This window comes from Choloepus didactylus, chromosome 20, assembly GCF_015220235.1.
Source record: "Choloepus didactylus isolate mChoDid1 chromosome 20, mChoDid1.pri, whole genome shotgun sequence".
Taxonomy (NCBI): Eukaryota; Metazoa; Chordata; class Mammalia; order Pilosa; family Megalonychidae; genus Choloepus; species Choloepus didactylus.
This window is the reverse complement of record NC_051326.1, coordinates 56424427-56446162: the sequence shown is the minus strand read 5'-3', so window position 1 is coordinate 56446162 and position 21736 is coordinate 56424427. Positions and strand designations below refer to the sequence as shown.

Genomic DNA, 21736 nt, shown 5'->3' with positions numbered 1-21736 from the left:
GTCCTCATTCTTCCATCTGGGTGGAAAATCAAAGGAGAAAGATTATAAACCTGTATTGAACTTATAATATAAACCAAGTATTGTGCTGGGCTGAGTGCATAATCTATATAAACTATCTAGCCTAACATCTTGCAAGTATGTTTGTGCATACAACCTTTAGTAATTCTAGAAGTTAGGTAGCATTATTCCCACTTTACACATGGTAAAACTCAGGCTAAAATAGGTTAATTTTCCAAATTCAACCCTCATCTATTGGATTCCAAAAACAAGGGTGAAAACACTCTACCACACTAATCTTCAAGTATAAGTAGGAATTAGTTGCATTTCAGCATTAGCAAATGCAGAAATGCTTAAGTTAGCAAGGGAAGGGTTCATTTAGAAATGATTAAGATTGAGACAGGTAAAACATGGAGACAGATTAGGGAAACCTTGCATGCACTGTGAGAAATTAAGACTAAATGTGGATTGATGTCAAAAGATTTTACAACTGGGAGTGACAGGATTAATGCGCATCCTTAATAGATCAATTAGTCAAAGGAGAAAAGAATGAGTTGATAGGTGAAAACAGGAAAATAGCGCTCAATGAATCCTTGGTTATGGGGATGGAGAGGAAGGTTTTTGCTGTTGCTACACTGGCTTCATAATTCTTCAGGTCCTGAAATTCGGAAACAACTCTGAGTTTGGTTATGGAGGCCTAGATAATGGTTTTCTCCTCCATTCAGTTGGTTTCCCTTCTAAGAAGAAAGAGTATAAACAAACATGGGAGACGAGTTGAGAGTGCTCTTCATGATGCTGAAGTTATTCCTTAAATCTGAAACCCCCATGGATTATGCACTCTGCTACTTGGGAATCCAAGAATAGGACCTAATTCCTGTTCTCTGGAAAGTTCCCACCCTTGCATGTAAAACCGATCAAATAAGGACCATTCGAAATTTCTGCCTGGCAGTACCTAGTCCCCAGCCGGGCTGTTCAGGCTTATGAGGGGCCAGGTGACAACGGCATAGGGCGGAGCTGTGGACTTCACAATCCTACTCCGGAAGTCCACCCTCACTTGGCAGCGGGCAGCTCCAGCTTCGTAAGCGACTTCAGAACCTTCTTTAAACACGTGCCAAGTGTGGGTAGCTCCGTCCGCTGTCCAAGGGTTTCTGATCATCTGGGACTTTAGCGGTCTGGAGTTGTCTCCGGGGAAGAATGGCGGCAATATGCTGTAGAACATACCTGCCAGGTCTCAGAACCTGTCAGCTCCACGGCGAGCCGTCCGCACTGATGCCCTCCAACCCCTATGTTCTCTGGACCCCTGTACTTGGGCCTTCTGGAGGCGGGGCTTTTAGAAGATCCTCCACAGGATGTGGTCTGGCAAGTCCCCCGGCGCCTTCTCAGTTCAACTACTAGTTCCTGCTGAAGCTTGTGATCCGGACCGTGACCCGGAAGCTGTGACCAGGGGCCTCTGACCCGGACCTGGGATGCCAGAGCTGTGACCCGGAAACTATGATGCTGAGCTACCCCAGGAAGCTGAGTGAGCAGGCGAAGTTCTTGGGGACAACTGCAGCACTTCCTGAACAAGGCTGGGCTGAATGTGAGCAGGACTACTGAGCATCTCTGCCTTATTTCTGAGGTAAAAAGGAATTTTCCATATTTTTCCCATTAAGTATGATATTCACTGCAAGTTAATTTTTCTCTTCTTAAATTGCTCAGAATTTTTATCAGTAATGGGTTTTAAATCTTAAATAATTTTTCTGCATCTATTGTGAATATCCTTTTTTTCTCTTTTTCAATTTATGTAATCCGCTTATTAATAATTTTTGTAATGTTATGCCAACCTTAAATTCCTGGATATAACAGTGTTGGCATGATCTCTTATATTTTTATGCATATTGCTTGGATTCAATTTGCCAATATTTTGCTAAGGAATTTCTTGCATCCATGTTCAGGAGTAGATTGACGTGCAATTTACTTTTCTTTTGCTGTCCTGGTCTAATTTTGATACCAGAGCAATTTTTGATATATAAAAGGAGATTTTCTATTGTCTACAACACTCTGTTTAAGACCAAATTATATCTCTCAATTTTTTTATAACTCACCTGTATAACTGTCTCCATGGGATGTCAGCTCTGTGGAAAGATCATTAACTAATGATTGGATTTTCTTTAAATATTATTAAATTATTTAGATTTTCTTTCTTTGAGCCATTTTTTTTCCCCAATAATATTTTCTTATGTTTCTAGATTTTAGAGCATATTGTTATCCATAATATTCTCTTACTTTCTTTTTAAAAGAATCAACCTTGGCCATGTTGCTTTTCATTTGCATAGTTGATTTTTTTGCTCTTTTAGTTACTTCTCTTATTTTCTCACTATTTTCTTAGGATTGATTATTTCATGAAATCTCAGTCTTCTCTCCTAACATAAGCCTTTTTAGTTATACATTTTCCCCTAAATATTATTTTAGCTGTAACACACAAATGTTGATATCTAATATTTTATTATCATTCATTTTTAAGTACTTTCTAATTTCCTTTATGGAATGTTCTTTGATGGGTTTAGTAGTATGACTTAAATTTTTTAGGTTATTTTGTTGTTGTAATTACTGTCCTTTTATTGCATTTTAAACACATTAACTGTTAAGATACATGAGTATTTTGTGTGATATTAATACTTTGGTATTTGAGACTCATTTAATAACCTACAGTGTGGTCTGTATTGGTAATTTCCCCCTGTTTGCTTGAGAAAAAATATATATGTTCTTATTGTTGGATAAAGATTTCTATTAAAAAAAAAAGAAAATTAAATAATTACTCTCATGGAAATATATAAAGTCCATTTGCCAAGACTGGAATCAACTGACAATTAAGGAAAGGGCTACAGCTGTAACAGTTAATTGATTTTTATTTATTGTTCTGTTATTCAACAAATATTTCTTAAGCATCTACAATGTGCTAGGCACTATTTTAGTTTTCATAGGAATTTTATTCCAGAGGAAGCATATGATAAATGTGTAAATAGGCAAATAAATAATATAATACTAGCCAGTAATAAATGCTATGATGCAAACAGAAGAGTTAATGAGATGTAGAGAAATTGGATGGTGGGGTAAAATAGAGATAAAGGTTGGTCAGAGAAGGCAATGACATTTGAGTTGAGATCTGAATGTCAATCCCTCATCACGTTAAAATTTGGTGGAAGGATATTCCTGCCCCAGAATAAGCAAGTAAAAAGCCCCAAGGAAAAAACAAGCTTGATGTGGTCATGGAACAGAAAGGAGGTCAGTGAGCGAAGGATTAGAAGTTTGCTACGTGAACTATTAGGGTGAGGACAATGCAGTTTAGGATTCCCTTTCCCAGGTAATAGAACATGATGCTCCAGAAGAGGTGGTTTTCCAATTTTCTAGTTAGAAACTAACCTTATATTGTGCTAAATCATGCGTTAAAAGTTTCTTGTCTCCAGTGGCTTGTTCAAGTAGGTTTCTCTCCCTTCAATTGTCATTTCATCTCAAAAACTAAATGAATGGGTGTTCATGTAATTATCATTTAGGAAAAAGAGCAAGAGCTAAGTATAACTATAAAGATCCATGTTACTGGGCATATACACAGTGTTTAGGCTGAACTTAATCTCAAACTTAGCCCAGCTCATTACACAAATAAATTGCTGTTGTATAGCATAACTCTTATTTTATTAATAGAATTTTTAAATATTAGTTTGTTAATGCTTATATATTTCTAAGATCATACTGTGTATTTAAATCACCACTCGGAGAAAATTTGCAGAATATACAACTATAAATCTGATTCAACTATATTCTGTATTAATAAAGGAGCCAGAGTTTGGGTTGGATACCTCTCCATTATGTTATCAAAGCAACCTACTTTCTTTACTAAAGAATTATCACAATGGACTATCATTATATGAGGGCAGGGATCCTGTCTAGTTCATCTCTCTATCACCAGTCCCTATTACTGTTATTAATGTGTAGTAGATGTTTATTTTGTTGAATATTTAATTGCATGGGATAAATTGGTCTGTTTCTGCCCTTCCATCTATAGGGTCAATCCTACTTGTTGCATATTAATTTTGAATATGTGAAAAAGTTCTAATTTATAAATGGATTGGATCTGGGCAGTTAATATGCAGGTCTTTTTTTTAGGATTTGATACTCATAGCTCTATAAAAATGACATAATATATAAATATAGATAACTCCAGCAGTCATTTTGCTAGTACTTAATTTTAATTGAAATAGGCTATGGTGGGGCTACCTAAGGACCACACTTATATAAACAAAAGTAAAAGAGAAAAGACAAACAACTTTGTTTATATGCATGTAGTCTGTTTTTTAGTGTAAAAGAATGCCACATTTTTACCCTCCATGTACCCTTGTGTAATCATTCTACCTGTTGTAAAGTCTCAGTGGCCACTGATAATCAGGTCCATAACAGGTAAAGCATACAGAAAAGTTATTCAGGGTCTACTTAACATTATGATGGAGATGAAGGTGACCCATAACCAATTTTAAGAATGAAAAAAGTGAGAGGTGCATAATGTAAGTTTATATTTGCATAGTACTTTATGATATACAAAGTATTTTCACATTTTTTTATCATTTAAATGGGTACAATTTAAAGACAGTTAAACCAAGGCATAGAAAGTTCACTTACCTTATTCAAGCCAGAATTTAAATCCATATTTTATTATTCATATTCATTCATTAATAAAATAATTTCTACCAAAAGAGAATGCACCTGCAGTTATAGTCTTTTGGCTAAAGCAAGGACGAGTTGAAATTGCTCGTTCTTCTATTTGACTTTCAAAATGATCATCTCAGTAAGTTATGGCTGATGCTGCCTCATATGTTAGAATTTGTTCCTGTCTGTCTTCCTTAAGGAAGCCTGGCTTTACACATCCATATGGTTCCTTCTCCTTTTGAGACAAGGATCAAAAACATCCAGTATCAAGGACAGTGTCTTTGAATTGTTGGCACCAGTTGGCCTCATGTTCTACCCCTTTCTGATGAAATACACCATAGATTAAAAGTTAGGAAATCTCATCTTTCTTTATATATCTTGTCATCTGGCACTACCCAGCTATCCTGATGCTTTTTGTTGTTGTCGTTGTCATTGTTTGTTTGCTTGTTTTTAATTTCTGTTTTATTGAGATATACTCAGGCACCATATAGTCATCCACAGTGTACAATTAGCTGTTCACAGTACCATCATATAGTTACACATTCATCACCACAGTCAATTTTTGAACATTTTCCTTCCTCCAAAAAAATAAAAAATAAAAATAAGAATACAAATAAAAGATTAAAAAAAAACACCCAAAGCATTCCATCCCTCCCCATTCAACCCTGTTTTTCATTTAATTTTTGTCCCCATTTTTCTACTCATCTGTCTATCTGGATAAAGGGAGTGTGAGCCACAAGGTTTTCACAATCACACAGTCATATCATGTAAGTTACATATTATAGAGTCGTCTTCAAGAATCAAGGCTACTGGGTTGCAGTTTGACAGTTTCAGGTATTTCCTTCTAGCTATTCCAGTAACTAAAAACTAAAAGGAGATATCTCTATAGTGCATAAGAATGCCCTCCAGAATGACCTCTCGACTCCATTTGAAATCTCTCAGCCACTGAAACTTTGTTTTGTTTTATTTTGCTTCACCCTTTTGGTCAAGAAGATTTTCTCAATCCCACGATGCTGGGTCCAGGCTCATCCCCAGGAGTCATGTACCAAGTAGAGGGGAGGGCAGTGAGTTCACCTGCTGAGTGGGCTTAGAGAGAGACAGAGGCCACATCTATGCAACAAAGAGGTTCTCTGGGGAGAACTCTTAGGAATAATTATAAGTAGGCTTAGCCTCTCCTTTGCAGTAACAGGCTTCATAAGGGTAAACCCCAGGATTGTGGTCTTGGCCTACTGAATTGGCAGTCCTTGATGTTTCTGAGAATATATCCTGATTTTGATAGCGTTTGTCAATATAACACCAAAGCTCCATGAATTTAGATTCTAGTGATTGTGTTTGATAATTATTCACCAAGCTTTGAATTTTACCTCAAATCTATCTATCAAGAAGGACATTGTTGAATAAATTGGTTGCTTAAGCACATTTCTGGGGAGTATTTCCACCCCCTTTCCAAAAAAATGTTCTGTATAATTTGCAAAGTGGCTTTTTCACATTATCTCAAAAGAAGACAATTCAGAACATTTTTATTGGACACCCAAGTCATGCTGGACACTATGAAATAATACAGTTTTTACCTAATCAAGGGAATAGCACTGAAGACCCCTTCACTGTTGCCTGTTAGAAATACTACCTTTCTATATTCAACTAGGAACAATCCCATTCTTCTCTGAAGTCTCATGCCACCTGTGTTAGTCCTGATTCTCCAAGAAACAGGTCAAAAGAGGTTTAAATCTGCAAGAAATTTATTAAATTTATTAGGCAGAAGGCTTCTAAGAGAAAATGTGGAGGAAATGAGAAGGAGCTGGGAGAACCATCAGACCACAGTGAAAATTAGAATGAATCAAGGAGGGAAGAAGTGAAGGAGGGAATTTGGGAGGAAGTCTTAGATTACCATGCAGTTTTTTGTAAATGTCAACCAAATTGTTAGGGAGTCCTCAAGTTGAAGTTGCTATCAGAGGAGTCCTGCGACTTCTGGGAAATGGGCCTGACTTAATATCCCTGTGATGCTCAGTTGTTTTAGTTTCCTAGCTGTTAAAACAAGTATCATATGATGGGTTGACTTGAACAATGGGAATTTATTAGTTCATGGTTCTGAGACTAGGGGATGTCTGAATCCTAGGCATCAGTAAGGCAGTGAGTGCTTTCTCCCAGAAGACTGGTATTCTGGGGCTGGCTGTTGGTAATCGTTAGTCCTTGGCTTTTCTGTCACATGGTAATGCTCATGGTGGTGTCTTCTGTTTTTCTCTTCCGGGTTTTACTGACTTTCAACTTTTGTCTACTCCCTGTGGCTTCTCTCTGTCTGATATGACTTTCACTCTGCTTATGAAGGTCTCTAGTCTGGATTAAAATCCAAACTGATTCAGTTGGGCCACATGTTAACTGAATTAACATCATGAAGAGATATTATTTACAATGGATCCACACCCACCAGAATGCAGACAAAGACCAAGAATGTGTCCAAACTAGGGTACACAATTCAGTACACCACACCATACCACACAATAGCTAGGAGAATCCTGTGGGAACCTTGGCTTCTTTCAGAACTTAGCAGCTATAGTCAGAGATCTGAGAGGTGTGCTCTCTGGAGTGCATTCTCATGGCCATCACAACAATTTTCAGTAAGACCTACAATTATGTAAATGATCTGAATTATACCCCCCTCCCCCACTGCCTACCCAAAAGATGTCCATGTCCCAGTTTCAGAAACCAGTGAATATGTTTCCTTAAAAAAGGTGATTTGCAGTTCTAATTTTGCAATGGGGAAATTGTCTTGGATTATCCAGATGGGTACAGTATAAACAGGGTTATTATAAGGGGAGTCAAGAGAGTCAGAGTCAGAAGAAGGAGATGTGACAACAGAAGCAGAGGTCAGAAAAAGAGATTTGAAGATGCTACATTTCTGGCTTTTTGATGGAGGAAGAAGCCACGAGAAAAGGAATGCAGACAGCCTCTAGAAACTGGAAAAGGCAAGGAATCAAATTCTTCCCCAGAGCCTCCAGAAGGAACATAGCCTTATAACTGTCAACATAATGATTTTAGCTCAATGAAACCCATTTCAAACTGCTGGCCTCCAGAACTGTAAAATAATACATTTGGGTTGTTTCAAGCCACTAAGTTTGTGGTAATTTGTTACAGCAGCAATAAAAAACTAATATAGATTTAATGAAATATTGTACACTAAAGCACACAAACCAGAAGAGACTTACATAGCGCCATGAAGTTCTAGATGAAGCAAGAGTCACATTCACTCAAAGGGAAAGAAAATAGCTCAGGAGCTTTTGAGCCAGAAAGACCTAGGTTTTAATTCCAGCTGTGTCCCTATTTCTCTTGCCTTGGGCAAGTTACATAACTGTTCTGAAATGCAGTTTCCTCATCTGTAAAATGGGACTTTCAAAGTTGTAGTGGGGACAACACATAATATATGGAGAGCACATAGAAGTAGTCCAAGAATATACCTTTATTTGCAGTAAAGCTATAAATAATAATACTAATATTATTTTTTATTTCGATCACACTTTGTAGGTGGATGACATTCATTTATTCATTTGGTCAAACATTTATTTACTACCTGCTCTGTAAGGATAAATTGGGTGGATATCAGAAAAGCTCCAGCTTGGAAAACATACATGTAAGCAAATAAAGAGAAAATATGTTTGTTGGAAGGTTGTGACATCTATTACACATGCAATAATAACAATATTTAAGATAACTGAAAGGCTGTACTTCTTCATACTCCACTCTCTTCCTTCACTGCCATACAGCCATCAGGCCTTCTTTCAATCCTTTAAACTGACTCTACATTTTTTTCTGGCTTCAGTGCATTTGCACTTGCCAGTTTCCTTTACTTGAAATAGCCTCTCCAACTTCACAGAGGGTGTTCCTTGTTATTCTTGCTTAATCAGTTAGAAATCTTACCTTTATAGATCTCTTCTGGCCACTCTTGCTCTAAGTAGCTCTTGCTCTATCAGTTTCTATATTTTCTCCTTGTTATTTCCTTTGGCACCTAGCTAGCATAATTTAATTTTGGGTGATTTCTTGTTTTGTGTTTGCTGCCCTCAAAACCATGTGTACTCCAGAGGAACAGCAATTGGTATTTCCACTGTTGAATCTCTACCACTTAAAACCGTGGGTAGAACTTAGTAGGTGCTCAATGCATATTTATCTTTCCTATGAGGAAAAAGGTTGTTATTGGGAGTCCATGAGTAATTTTCAATATTTCAAAGTATCAAATAGAAATAACATTACCTAGCATTTATTGAACACTCTGTTACCTCTCAGAAGTAACCTATGATAAGGCAGCTTAGACTAAAAAAACAAACAAAAATAGTTATTTCCCTTTGACTAAACGTGTCAATTTTAGGATGACATGTGGTTATCTTTTGCTGAAAAAAAACTGATAGTAGTTCAGATGGGAATTTCTGGAGTTTAATACCCACCAAATGGAAATTTGGATGTAAACATTGGAAATTGATCTACCATAAATAGGCTTTTAGATGAGGACTGAAGATGACAGTGCTGAATTGGGAGCTCGAACAGGTCTTTGGCTACTGGTTAATTTCATTCTACTGCATCATGTTTCCTCCATAGAAATGGATTTGGAAAATATGCCCCCAAACAGTTTATGAGTTATTTTTAAAAAAACAACTTAAGGATTTAAAGCATTAACTATAGGAAAATGTAGCATGATGTAGAAAGGAAGAAGGGTGGTAGCAAGTCATGGGCCAAAAGTCTTACATTATAGCCTTAATTTTGTCGTTTATTAGCTGTTTGATATCAGGCAAATCCTAACCTCTGTGAAATTATAGACCAATTTGTTTTTAAAATGGGGATAATACTGCCACCTCCTTTAAAAGATATTCTAATGATCATGAGATAATGAAAATACTTTGTAAATGTGTATGTACAGATGTGTGAAAATTTTAACATTTATTCATCTACAATCTTTTACCTAGACTGCTACAATAGCCTCAAAGTAGTCTCCTTTATTCCACGCTGTTCTGGTTTGCTAATGCTGCCTTTTTGCAAAATACCAGAAAAGGATTGACTTTTATAAAAGGGGGTTTATTTGGTTACACAGTTACAGTCTTAAGGCCATAAAGTGTCCAAGGTAATGCATCAACAATCGGGCACCTTCACTGGAGGATGGCCAGTGGCATCTGGAAAATCTCTGTTAGCTGGGAAGGCTGGTGTCTGCTCCGCAGTTCTGGTTTCAAAATGGATCTCTTCCAGGATGTTCCTCTCTAGGCTGCAGCTTCTCTCCAAAATGTCACTCTCAGTTGCTCTTGGGGCATTTGTCCTCTCTTGGCTTCTCCAGAGCAAAAGTCTGCTTTCAAAGGCTGCCTCTAAAATGTCTCTATAAACTGCAGTTCCTCTCTCAGCTCCTGTGCGTTCTTCAAAGTGTCCCTCTTGGCTGTAGCAAACTTGCTCCTTCTGTCTGAGCTTATATAGTGCTCTAGTGAACTAATGAAGGTCCATGCTGAATGGGCAGGGCCACACCTCCATGGAAATCATCTAATCAGCGTTATCACCTGCAGTTGGGTGGGTCGCATCTCCATGAAACACTCAAAGAATTACAATGTAATCAACACTGATACCTCTGCCCACATAAGATTACATCAAAGATAATGGCATTTTGGTGGACATAATGCATTCAAACCAGCACACACGCTATACCCTTTTAAAATGTATGCATCACCTAGCAGCCAGAGTGTTCCTTTTGAAATATAAATCAGATCGTGTAACCCACTCCATGTTAAACATCCTCCAATCACTTTCCATTGGAATTAGAATAAAATTCTACCTCTTTACCGTGGTGTTAAGACCTGGTTTGAACTGGCCCTGTTTACCTTCTGATATCATCTTCCCCTGCTCTTCTTTTCAATCAGTGGACCCCAGGCACACTGGTCCATCACACAGAGCTTTGTGACTGATTATCCAGCAGGCCAAGTTCACCGCTCCTCTATCCACAACATCTTTCCATAGTCCCTGACCTGGAAGTATTTATGAATGACAGAATGAATGAACACATTTTTGTTTTATTTTCTCTTTAGTAGAAAATTAGATAAAATTTAGAATACTGTCACTTGTTTAAATTATATATACATATATATGTATGTCATTCATGCAGGATAAATAGCTGTAGAGAAATAGAGACTGAATGTGGCAGGCGTGGGTGTGGGCTTGAACATGCATGCAGTGCAGATAGGATGAGAGGAGTGTGTGTGGGAGGATTGGGAGGATGTGGGCTGGGTGTGACTTCAGCAATAGATGTTGGTGTCTTCTTGCCTATCCAGGAAGGGATACAGGATCTCAAGCTTAAAGCTTACTGTTTTTAATCAAAATCTAATACGCAGTGCATTGTAGATGTGCCCTGAATTTCACTTCCATATTCCACTGAGGAAACCTGCTGAGGTCTCTTCAGCAAAATGGCGCACCAGTTGTGGAGCAGAACTGTTAATGTGTTCTCTGCCACAGGTTGGTGGTCCCAGAGCTGCCAGTAGATTATTTTAGGGAAATAGCTCTGAATGATGCAAAGCTTCCTCTTCAAAGCAGTGAGGCCTCAGAGCAGAATGTGTTTTGTGTGCACTTCACAATCATCCTGGGAAGGCCTGGGCCCCTATGTGCTTTCTTGATTCTGAAGCAGATGGAGGTAGGTAGGGTGGGGAGAAGTGAAACCTGAGACAGGCTTTGCAGGCCCAGGTTGATTCTGAAAAAGCAAATCTGTCATTGCCACTGTTTCTCTCCCTCTTGACATGTGCGGAGCCCTCTTGAGAGCTCAAAGGATGAAACAAGGTGATTCAAAGAGAGTCAGAAATAGAAAATGCAACCAGAAAGCTTGCTCCCACAGCAGACTGTTGCCAGTTGGCCTCATTTAGGTAGATATAAAATTTCTACATCCCACACTCAACACACACAAAACTGGGCTCTACTTGTTTTTCCTCACCAGGTCCTGTATTTATTCCCACTGTTGATTAATGACACCCAGTCCTATGGACCAGAGTCCTATGAGACATTTTAAGTTTGTTACACTCTAAATTTGTTACCCTTTTGTAGTTAATAAGTCCTACAGAAAGAACACAGATTTTGGTCAATCTAAAACTAAGTAACTGAGAAAATTACTTGAGCCCTCTGACATCAGTTTCTACATGTTTAAAAATTTATATAATAGAGACTGAACTATGGTAGTAGCTGTGGGAGTAAAGAGAAAGGTAAAGATCTGAAATAATTTAACAAAATGGAATTAACTAAACTTGGACACCAATTAGATGAGGACAGGGGTTGTTGAGTGAGAAGGAGAAATCATGATTGAATCCAGGTATTGAGTGAAGACAGAAAACATTTTTGGTTTGATGTGCCTATGGAACACCTGAGAGGAAGGGGCCCAGTAGAATGTTTGGTACGTTGGTCGATAGTTGAGAAGTGATGAACCATCTGTGTTCTGGTGGAGATGTTAGAGACAACAACAAATACACTTCAGTTGAAAGCATAGAGGGGAAAAGTGGGAGATGGGCTGGGGACAGTATGTTCTAGGGGTAAGACACCTACCTTCTGTCCTATTCAGCTTATATGACTGTCTCCCATACCCAGTGAATTCAAGGCGGGGGATGGGCTTGCCTTTATATTGTCTTTATCTCACCTAAAAGTTTTTATTATCATTGGTTGGGTTCATGTCACTCATTCAGCAACACGTTTACTGCCTTCTTATGATGTGCCAGACCCTGACCTATTTTCTTGGGATACAGCAGTGAAATTACCTTTTAATAGAATTAATCTATGAATGAACGGATGAATGAATGAATGTTGCATGGACTTTTAGATTGTAGTAATTAAATAAAGAAATCCCATTTCACTAGGTTTGTCCCATGCTGCTGCTGAATCTAGCAAAAAGCTGTCGATTGGTAACTATATGTTAATGTTCGCCTTAAAAGTGCTGCTGCCATAGTTTAAGATTAAATTCTTTGTCACATCTGCAGCAGAGTTGAAAAGTGAGCAAGTTCATGAACTGCATTTGGATGTATTTTCATAGAGCTACATCTGGACTTTCCTACTGAAGTGAATGATGATTATTCAGGCTCTCTGAAGAAAAACACAACCTGGGTCTAGCCTTTGTTTTCTCTTCTCTTTCTGCAGAGACTTTCAATCTTTGCTTTATTGTTTTCTTTTATAATCTCCTTATTTTCAACCTCTCAGCTTAGTTTGCAGATGTGGTTGGAATTTTCTCTGTCTTGGACTGTTGTTGATAGACTGTCACAGCCAAGTACACAGCTACAAGGGAGTCTGATTGGTGGGACTTGCTACTGGTCTTAGGCAAAAACAGGAGAGAGGCCAGGCTGTGAATGGACAACACACATTATCGAGCTGATCAAATGATCACGTTAGTAAACCAGAGAAAGTTATCATTTGGATTTGGAAGACCTAAGAAGCTTCGTATGAGCAGGTCAGGCAAATATCCATGTCAGGGCTTTTTACACTTTTGAGAATGCATATGACTCTAATGAAAATTATTCCATTGACTCTTCCTTTTATTTTTCATGGAAGAATCTTGTTTCTCCTACCCTGGTTCCCCATTGTCAATTATTCTCATTCACAAAGAACTCTGTGCTGGGATATTTGGGTCATTTGTTGTCTTTGGAATAGATCTGATTTATTTGGAGGGCCCCAGGATGGTTTTCTCTGAGTCTTGCAATGCTTTACATAAGGATGATGCTTATCCATGGTTCCACACTTCCAGGAGATGAAGATTCTGGAAGTGGAGCTTAAGCCTGAGCCTCCTTGATTCCATTCAAACTCCAAATATTAGAAATTCTTAACTACCCACCCTCCTCCGCTCCACCCAAGCTACCTCCATAAATATGTGGCAATATAATGTATCTGTCAGTCAGTTTTGTCAGCTGATCTTATGCACAATTATTACCAACTGGTAGCAATCTTTGGAAGAATACAGTCACAAGAACCTCATTCTAAATAGCACCCCTGAGTCATGTGTGTTTTGTATTTTTATTATTTTAACTACTCAAACATTTTAAGATATGCTCTGTAAGTCTAGTTTTTGAATATTAATGAAAACTATTTCATGTAATGTTGGTAATTTACTCTTTCAAATCATTTTCATCTCAATTCAATTTTCTTTGATACCTAATTATTTTAATTGATCCTATATTTAATTGTAATGACTAACAATCAGAACACAAAGATCCTGATTGTGTGATCCTGAGCAAGTCACAAAATCTCTGAGCCTTAAAATAATTCTCAATTGAAAGCCAACATAATCCCTGCCCAAACGGTACTACTGTTTTGAAAAACAAATTAGACAAAACATTTGAAAGTGTCTATCAACAATATTTATGTAAGGCAGTTATGTTGAAAATATCATTCTTTTTATGAATGCCTTTAACCCTCTTGACTTTCTGTAAACTTCATCAAGGTGGAGACCATATTTGAATGTATATATTGTGCACAGTTGTACTAAACTGCCCAGAACAATCATTGGCCCATAGAAGACAATAAATGTTAGGTGCAGAAAATGAATATACATTCTAGATGAAATTTATCTAACAGCGGTTAGTAAGCCATTAATGGGTCACAAATTGAATTTAATGAGCCATGGCAAGCATTAAGAAATAAGTAAAACAGAATGAAAAAGAAAATATTAGTGAAGAACACTTGGTGAAGGTGAGAGTTATTTCATTTTGTTTGTTTCAGTTACAAACATGAAAGTATATTTGCATAAATATGTGTCCTAGGGTATAGCACACTTAACACTTTCTATCTGGAGTCATGGTCAAAAAGTCTAAAAGCCTATAAGAGGATTGTGGAAAGTTGGCGGGGTAGGGAGCTCCAGGTTCCAGTCTCTCCACCAAAACAACTATTAAACAGGCAGAAACTCTCTGAAACAACTATTTTAAAACTTAGGAGACCAGAAGAACATTGTGCAACATCCAGGAGAGAGTGGGAGGAAGAGGGTGACAAATTATAGTAAGGAACAGCAAACTGTTTGCTCTGCATAGGAGCCACTGGAGCTCATCCCCCACTCTCGTGGCAGGCCACCATGGGGTCCAGCCCCTGGCTAGCTCACTAATGATGGAAAGGGACATAAAAATACACTTGTTGGGCAAGGCCAATCACTGATAAAGGCTTCTGATTAGTGAATTCGGATTGCTGGGGCCTGGCTCTGAGGGCAACCATTGTTTCAACCTGCTCTGGATAAAGGCAGTGGCGGCCATTGTTTCAACCTGCCCTGAACAGGGACTGAGATGGTGGAGACTTGGGGATGCTGTGCTTCCTCAGGACTATGGGAGACAGTTAGTTGAAGGGCTGCATTTGCTAGGTCGGTCAGCAAGGATCAGCTTTGGGGATTTGTCACAGAAGCTCTTGGTGCCCTTCCTGATCCCTACCCAGAGCACTTTGGAGCTGATCTGTCCTCCTTCATGAGTCTGTGGCCCTGTGTTGGTTCAGAAGGACTGATTTGGAAGAGTCCTCTTTGGCATGTTCCTCCTCCCAGAATTTGTCTTCCAGGCAAAAACAGCTTGAGACAAGGAAAGAAGGGTAAGAAACTATAGAGGCAGACAGTCTGGGGCAAAGGGCTGCCAGCTTCAAAGACATGGACGAGAGACGTCTGTCTCCTGGCATCAGACGGGACAACCAAACTCCTGTAAGCAGGGGACCTCGCAAACAACTAGCAAGCGTAAGTTCAGGACAAGGTGCAGGCCCCAAAAGACAGGGAAAACCCTGCACACTGCATTTGCCTTGGGCAGACCTTCCTGATAGGAGGGCTGAAGCTCAAGAAAGTCTGTCTCATCACCAGCTGGTTACAAAATAAAGAAACAAACATCTCAGGGATTTTGTGCAACAAAAAGAACAAGATGAACAAAGAAACAGGAAATGATGGTCCATCCAAAGGAAGAGGATAAAAATCCAGAAAACACCAAAAAAGAAAACCAGAATGTAGTCATACCAAACAAAGTCTTTAAAAAATGATGTTAACAATGCTCTAGGAGATGAAGGAAAATACAGAGAAAGAACTAAATGGTAGCAGGAAAACAATGAATAAGCAGTATCATAATCTTAGAAAAGAGATAGAAATTTTAAAAATGAACCAAACAGAACTACTGGAGTTGAAGGCCACAATAACTGAAATGAAAAATGCCTAGGAGGGTTTTGAGAACACATGGGAGGTGACAGCAGAAGGAACTAGTGAACTCAAAGACAAGACACTTGAAATGAGTTAGACTGAGGAGTAGAAAGAAAAAAGAATTATAAAAAGTGAAAATAGCTTAAGACACCTCTGGGACACCATCAAGTGTACTGATATACACATTATGGGAGTCCCAGAAGGAAATAAAAGAGAGAAAGGGGCCCATTCAAAGAAATAATGACCAAGACCTTCCCAAACTTAACAGGACATGACTGTGCACATCCAAAAAGACCAGAGAACACAAAACAGGATAAACGTGAAGAACAATACACCTCATCATATACTGATCACACTATCAAATGCAAAGGATGAGAGAGTTCTAAAAGCTCCAAGAGAAAATCAACATTTTATGCACAAGAAAGTTGCAATTAAATTGAGTGCCAATTTCTCATCAGAAACCATGGAGGCAAGAAGGCAGTGGGTTGAAATACTTAAAATGCTGAAAAAAGACTGCCAGCCACAAATTTTATATTCCTTCATCAGAAATGAAGGGAGATTAGGACATTCTCAGATAAACGAAAGCCGAGGGAGTTCATTGCCACAAGACTTGCCCTACAAGCAATGCTAAAGGGAATTCCTCAGACTGAAAGGAAAGGACTCTAGACAGTGGTTCAAAGCAGCATAAAGAAATAAAGACCTGCAGTAAAGATAACTACTTTGGTAATTATAAATTCCAATATTATTGTAGTGTATTGTTTAGAATGTAACTCCACTTTTTAGTTCCTACAGGTGCGAAAAAGCAAATGCATAAAAAGAATAATTGATCTATGGTTTGGGACATTCAGAGTACAAAGATAAAAGTGGTAGCAAGGAGAAAAAAAATGGTGGGGGGACCGAGGGTTATCAGAATGGTATATGTGAATGCTATTAAAGTTTAGTTGGTATCAAATCAAATATGATGGTTGTATCTTTAGGATATTAAATTTTAACCCCATGGTAACCACAAGGAAAATATATTAAAAATATATCCAGATAGATAAGAGAAGCCACTCAATATGGTAGAACATAAAAAAAATCAAGTAAATATAAAAGTAGGCATTAACAGAAGAGTCGAGGGACATAAAAAGGTATAAGACATCAAGAACCAAATAGCAGAATTGCAGAAGGAAGTTCTACTTTATCAGTAGTGATCAGTAAATAGATTAAACTACTCAGTCAGAAGACAAAATAGTAGAATGGATAAAAAAGCATGACCCAACTATATGCTGTATGCAAAAGACTCACCTTAAATTAAAAAGATACAAGTAGGTTGAAAGTGAAAAGATAGAAAAAGTATAACACACAAGTAGTAACCAAAAGAGATCTGAGGTAGCTGTACTGATAATCAGGTAAAATAGACTTTAAGTCAAAAAGAATTAGAAGGGACAAAGATGGTTATATTTACTGATAAGGGGAAAATTTAACAAGAAGATCTAACAATTACAAATATATATGCACCTAACAGCAGAGGCCTAGAAAGTATGAAGCAAATACTGACAGATTTGAAGGGAGAAATTGACATTTCTACATTAATAATAGGAAACAGGTTTTCCTACCATATTAAATTATGGATAGAACATCTAGACAGAAGATCAATAAGGAAATACAAGACTTGAATGATACTCTAAACCAGCTAGGCCTAACAGACATATAGAGAACACTTCTCCCAACAAAAGCAGTTTACACGTTTGTGCCAGTTTGAATGTATTTTGCCCCCCAGAAAAAGCCGTATTCTTTGATGCAATCTTGTGGGGCAGACATATTAGTGGGGATTAAGTTGGAACATTTAGATGAGGTTGTTTGCCTGGAAATGCGCCACACCCAACTGTAGGTGATAACTCTGATGAGATAATTTCCATGAAGGCATGGCCCCATCCATTCAGGGTGGGCCTTGATCAGTGGAGCCATATAAATGAGCTGACAAACACAAGGAACTCAGTGCAGCTGTGAAGAAAAGTAGCTACAGCCAAGAGGGACACTTTGAAGAATGCACAGAACTGAGAGAGAAGCTGCAGATGAGAGACAGTTTAAAGACGGCCGTTGAAACAGACTTGCTTCGGAGAAGCTGAGAGAGGACAAATATCCCAAGTGCAACTAAGATTGACATTTTTGAGGAACTGCAGCCTAGAGAGGAATGTCCTGGGAGAAAGCCATTTTAAAACCAGAACTTTGGAGCAGATGCCAGCATGTGCCTTCCAGTTAACAGAGGTTTTCTGGACACCATTGGCCATCCTCCAGTGAAGGTACCCGATTGCTGATGTGTTACCTTGGATACTTCATGGCCTTAAGACTGTGACTGTGTAAGCAAATAAACCCCCTTTTATAAAAGCCTATCCATCTCTGGTATTTTGCATTCTGGCAGCATTAGCAAACTAGAACAACGTTCTACTCAAGTGCACATGGCTCATTCTCCAGTATAGAACATATATTAGGTCACAAAACAATAGTTATAATATTGAAATCATACAATGTATTATTATTCTCTGACCACAAATGGAATGAAATTGTACATCAGTAACAGAGGGAGAAATGGAAAATGCACAGATATGTGGAAATTAAACACTATTTTCTTAACAACCAATGGTTTACAGAGAAAATAGAAGTAAAATAAGGAAATATCTAGAGGCAAATGAAAATGAAAACACAACATATCAAAACTTATGGATGCAGCTAAGTAGTGCTGAGAGGGAAAATTATAGCTCTAAGTGCTTAAATTAAAAGAAAGAAAGAAAGAAAGCCTTCAAATCAGAGACCTAACATCAAAAACTGGAAGAACTAGAAAAAGAAGACCAAACTAAACCCAAAGTGAGCAGAAGGAAGCAAATAACAAAATTAGAGTGGAGACAAAACAGGAAAAACAAACAAAAACAATAAACAATAAAATCAACAAAACCAAAAATCAGTTCTTTGAAAAGGTCAATAAAATACACAACACTTTAAATGATGAAGAGAAAAAGAGAGAGGACACAAATAACTAAATAAAAAAGAGAGAGGGCACAAATAACTAAAATCAGAAATGAAAAGGGGGGCATTACTACCAACCCCACTAAAATAAAAATGGCTATAAGGGGATGCTGTGAACAACTGTACACCAATAAATAAGATAACCTAGGTGAAATGGATGAATTCTTAGAAACACACTACCTACATTGACTCAAGAAGAAATAGAAGATCCCAACAAATCAATTACTAGTAAAGAATTTGAATCAGTAATCAAAGGCCTCCAAACAAAGAAAAGGTCAGGAAGTATAGGAAAGGGCATATGAAGTAGTATTTTCAACATTGTTCATATTAAGGAAACTAATAGATTCTGTTTAAGTAAATAGAGACTAAGGTTATTGTATTAGAATTTAACATTAAAGGTAACCACTTGAAGAAAAATAAAAACCTTCCTAAATACAAAAAATGAAAAACAAAAACCATGAAAATAGGCCACATGGACATTTTAAACAAGTTGAAAAAGATAACATAAAATAATGAAACTGTGAGGGTCAGTCTTAATGTGTCAACTTGGCTAGGTTACAGTTCCCAGTTATTCAATCAAATGCTAATCTAGGTGTTGCTGTGAAGGTATTTTATAGATGCGATTTCAGTCCATAATCAGTTGACTTTAAGTAAGAGAGGTTATCCTGCGTGGTCTTGATTAAATCAGACAAAGCTGAGGCTTCCCTGAACTGGCTGGATGGGAGCCTCGGTTCATGTGGAATGTTGTAACGTGCCTTTCTGGTGCCCTACCCTAGAGATTTCCAACTTGCATAGCCAGCCCCCATCATCGCAGAAGTCAAATCCTTGCAGTACATATCTTATTATATATCTGCTAATAGTTCTCTTGTTGATTCTTTACTGATACAAGAGCCAAGATCAAGCATATTTGTCTTATCAATAATGTAAATGGTTTAGCTCACCTATTGCAAGAAAAGATTTTCAAGAAAGGATCACAAAACAAAATAACAGAATTTGACTCTAATGCTATATGAAAAGACTTATGTGAAACAGTGATTACGGAAGTTTGAAATTAAATGGACAAGAAAAGCATCAAAAGCAAATGCAAAAAGTATATAAATAGTAATAATGATCCTAAAGCAGATAAGATAGACTTCATAAAACATAAAATGATACAAAGAAGAACATTTTACTTTGATAAAACTTATAATAAACCATAAAGAAATACTAGAATCTCGATTCTCGAGGGCAGGGATTTTAATCACTCTTGTTCACTGCTATATCATTAAGACTGAGAAATGCCTGACGTTGTTGCTCAATAAATATTTGTTGAATAAATATATGAAAAGTTGTGAAACTTTGTGCATAAAATAACATATCAGCAACTTTTATAAAATAGAAATATCAAGAGAGAGAAGATTAAATAGATACAGGATTATGAGATTCTAATTCCTTTCTCTCCTTTATCGCTTTTCAACCATGATGGATGAAAAAATAAGTAAGACTTCTTTCCTTGCCCAGGCCTTCTAGAGAGAAGAGCCAAAAGCAAGGATTAAAGTGCTAACAGTTTCAAGCCCAAGGCTGTCAAATAAGGAAAAAGAACAAGTGAGGCAAAAGAAGACAGATGTATTACAGTGCTGGCCACTGGTAGGTGTATTCATTCAGCATGTGCTACTTCTCAGGAAGATTTTCAAAGAGAAATTACACCTTAGAGCAAAGAAAAGGGTGCGGGGTGGAGGGGGGAGGGTGTAACTGCCTGGTTTCATTTAGTTTTTCTTATCCTAACGATCAAAGTTCATCCCAGTGGAGAACAGTCCCCTAAACTTCCAGTTCACATCCTCCAGGCCCTTTGTGGGTCACTCAGGAAGCCAGATCCCAAGTCTTAAGGCTTGGCATTTTATCCAAGTCTGTATGTGGTGAAGAGAATTGTTGTAGGCAGGGCTCTGACCAAGACAGGTAAGGCAGAGACAGTTATTGGAATTGAGAAGACATACAAGGTTTGTGCCCAATAGTACTATAGAAAAAGACTTAGTAAAGTAGATTCCTACTCCCTTATATTGAGACTATTCAGTATTCATGACAATTATATTAGGTCACAAATATAACTCAGTGCTTTTCAAAATGAGTAACAGTGCAGATATTTTCTAATCACCATTGTTCCCTCAATTTTATGGTTGTTTATTCGACATTAATGAGTAGTCTATAACCTTTTGTCCACCGCTTAAAATTACATTTTATACTCATGGATCTGTTTATGGCCCCTATTTTGTTCTGTTGCTATATTTGTCAAATTCTGTACCTGTCTGAGATCTTTTAGGGTCTATATTTTGTACTGTGTTTTGATATTTGGTACCTTTTCAAAATTTATATATATATATATATATATATATATATATATATATATGTATATATTCCATTATATAAGTACTGTAAACTAAGGCAAAAGACAGTCAGTATATTGATAAAATATTTAAATACCTACATTGTACAACAAAATTAAGTGATGTCCAATTTCCTGCAGGGTATGGGGAAATCAGTATTATCACAATTTAATGGTAGCAGAGATTTTGAGACAACCCTTACTGAAGGAAATTAAAAAAAAAAACAAAACAAATGAATTATCTGTCTTTGTTTTATTACCCATTCAAAAGTCTCCAGCCCATCAGCAAAACACCCAGATGTGTACAAAATGAATAACTTCAATTACTGATATTTTGCTAAATGTCAGTCATATAAAAACCATATACTTTTCTATATTTTGAAGTTATATTTGTTGAGGTGGGAGGATCAAATCTATTATATTTAACAGTTTTATTTAACAGGTTTGCTTTATAACTTCAAAATAGTTTTGGAAAATGATACAAGGAACTCTATATGTTCATACGCTGGGCCCTACAAATTTAGGGATGGACCTCTCCAGTTGCTGCCCATCACCTCTCTTGTTTG

General features: G+C 37.5%; 1 long non-coding RNA gene across 1 annotated transcript in view; it reads left to right on the top strand.

The window, feature by feature from the left end:
* The first annotated feature begins 1481 nt into the window (after window positions 1-1481).
* LOC119516694 overlaps window positions 1482-21736 on the top strand; it is a 195392-nt gene continuing 175137 nt past the window's right edge. Inside the window, exon 1 of the long non-coding RNA XR_005213350.1 lies at window positions 1482-1615. This is a non-coding gene — a long non-coding RNA (uncharacterized LOC119516694). The remainder of the gene's footprint in view (window positions 1616-21736) is intronic.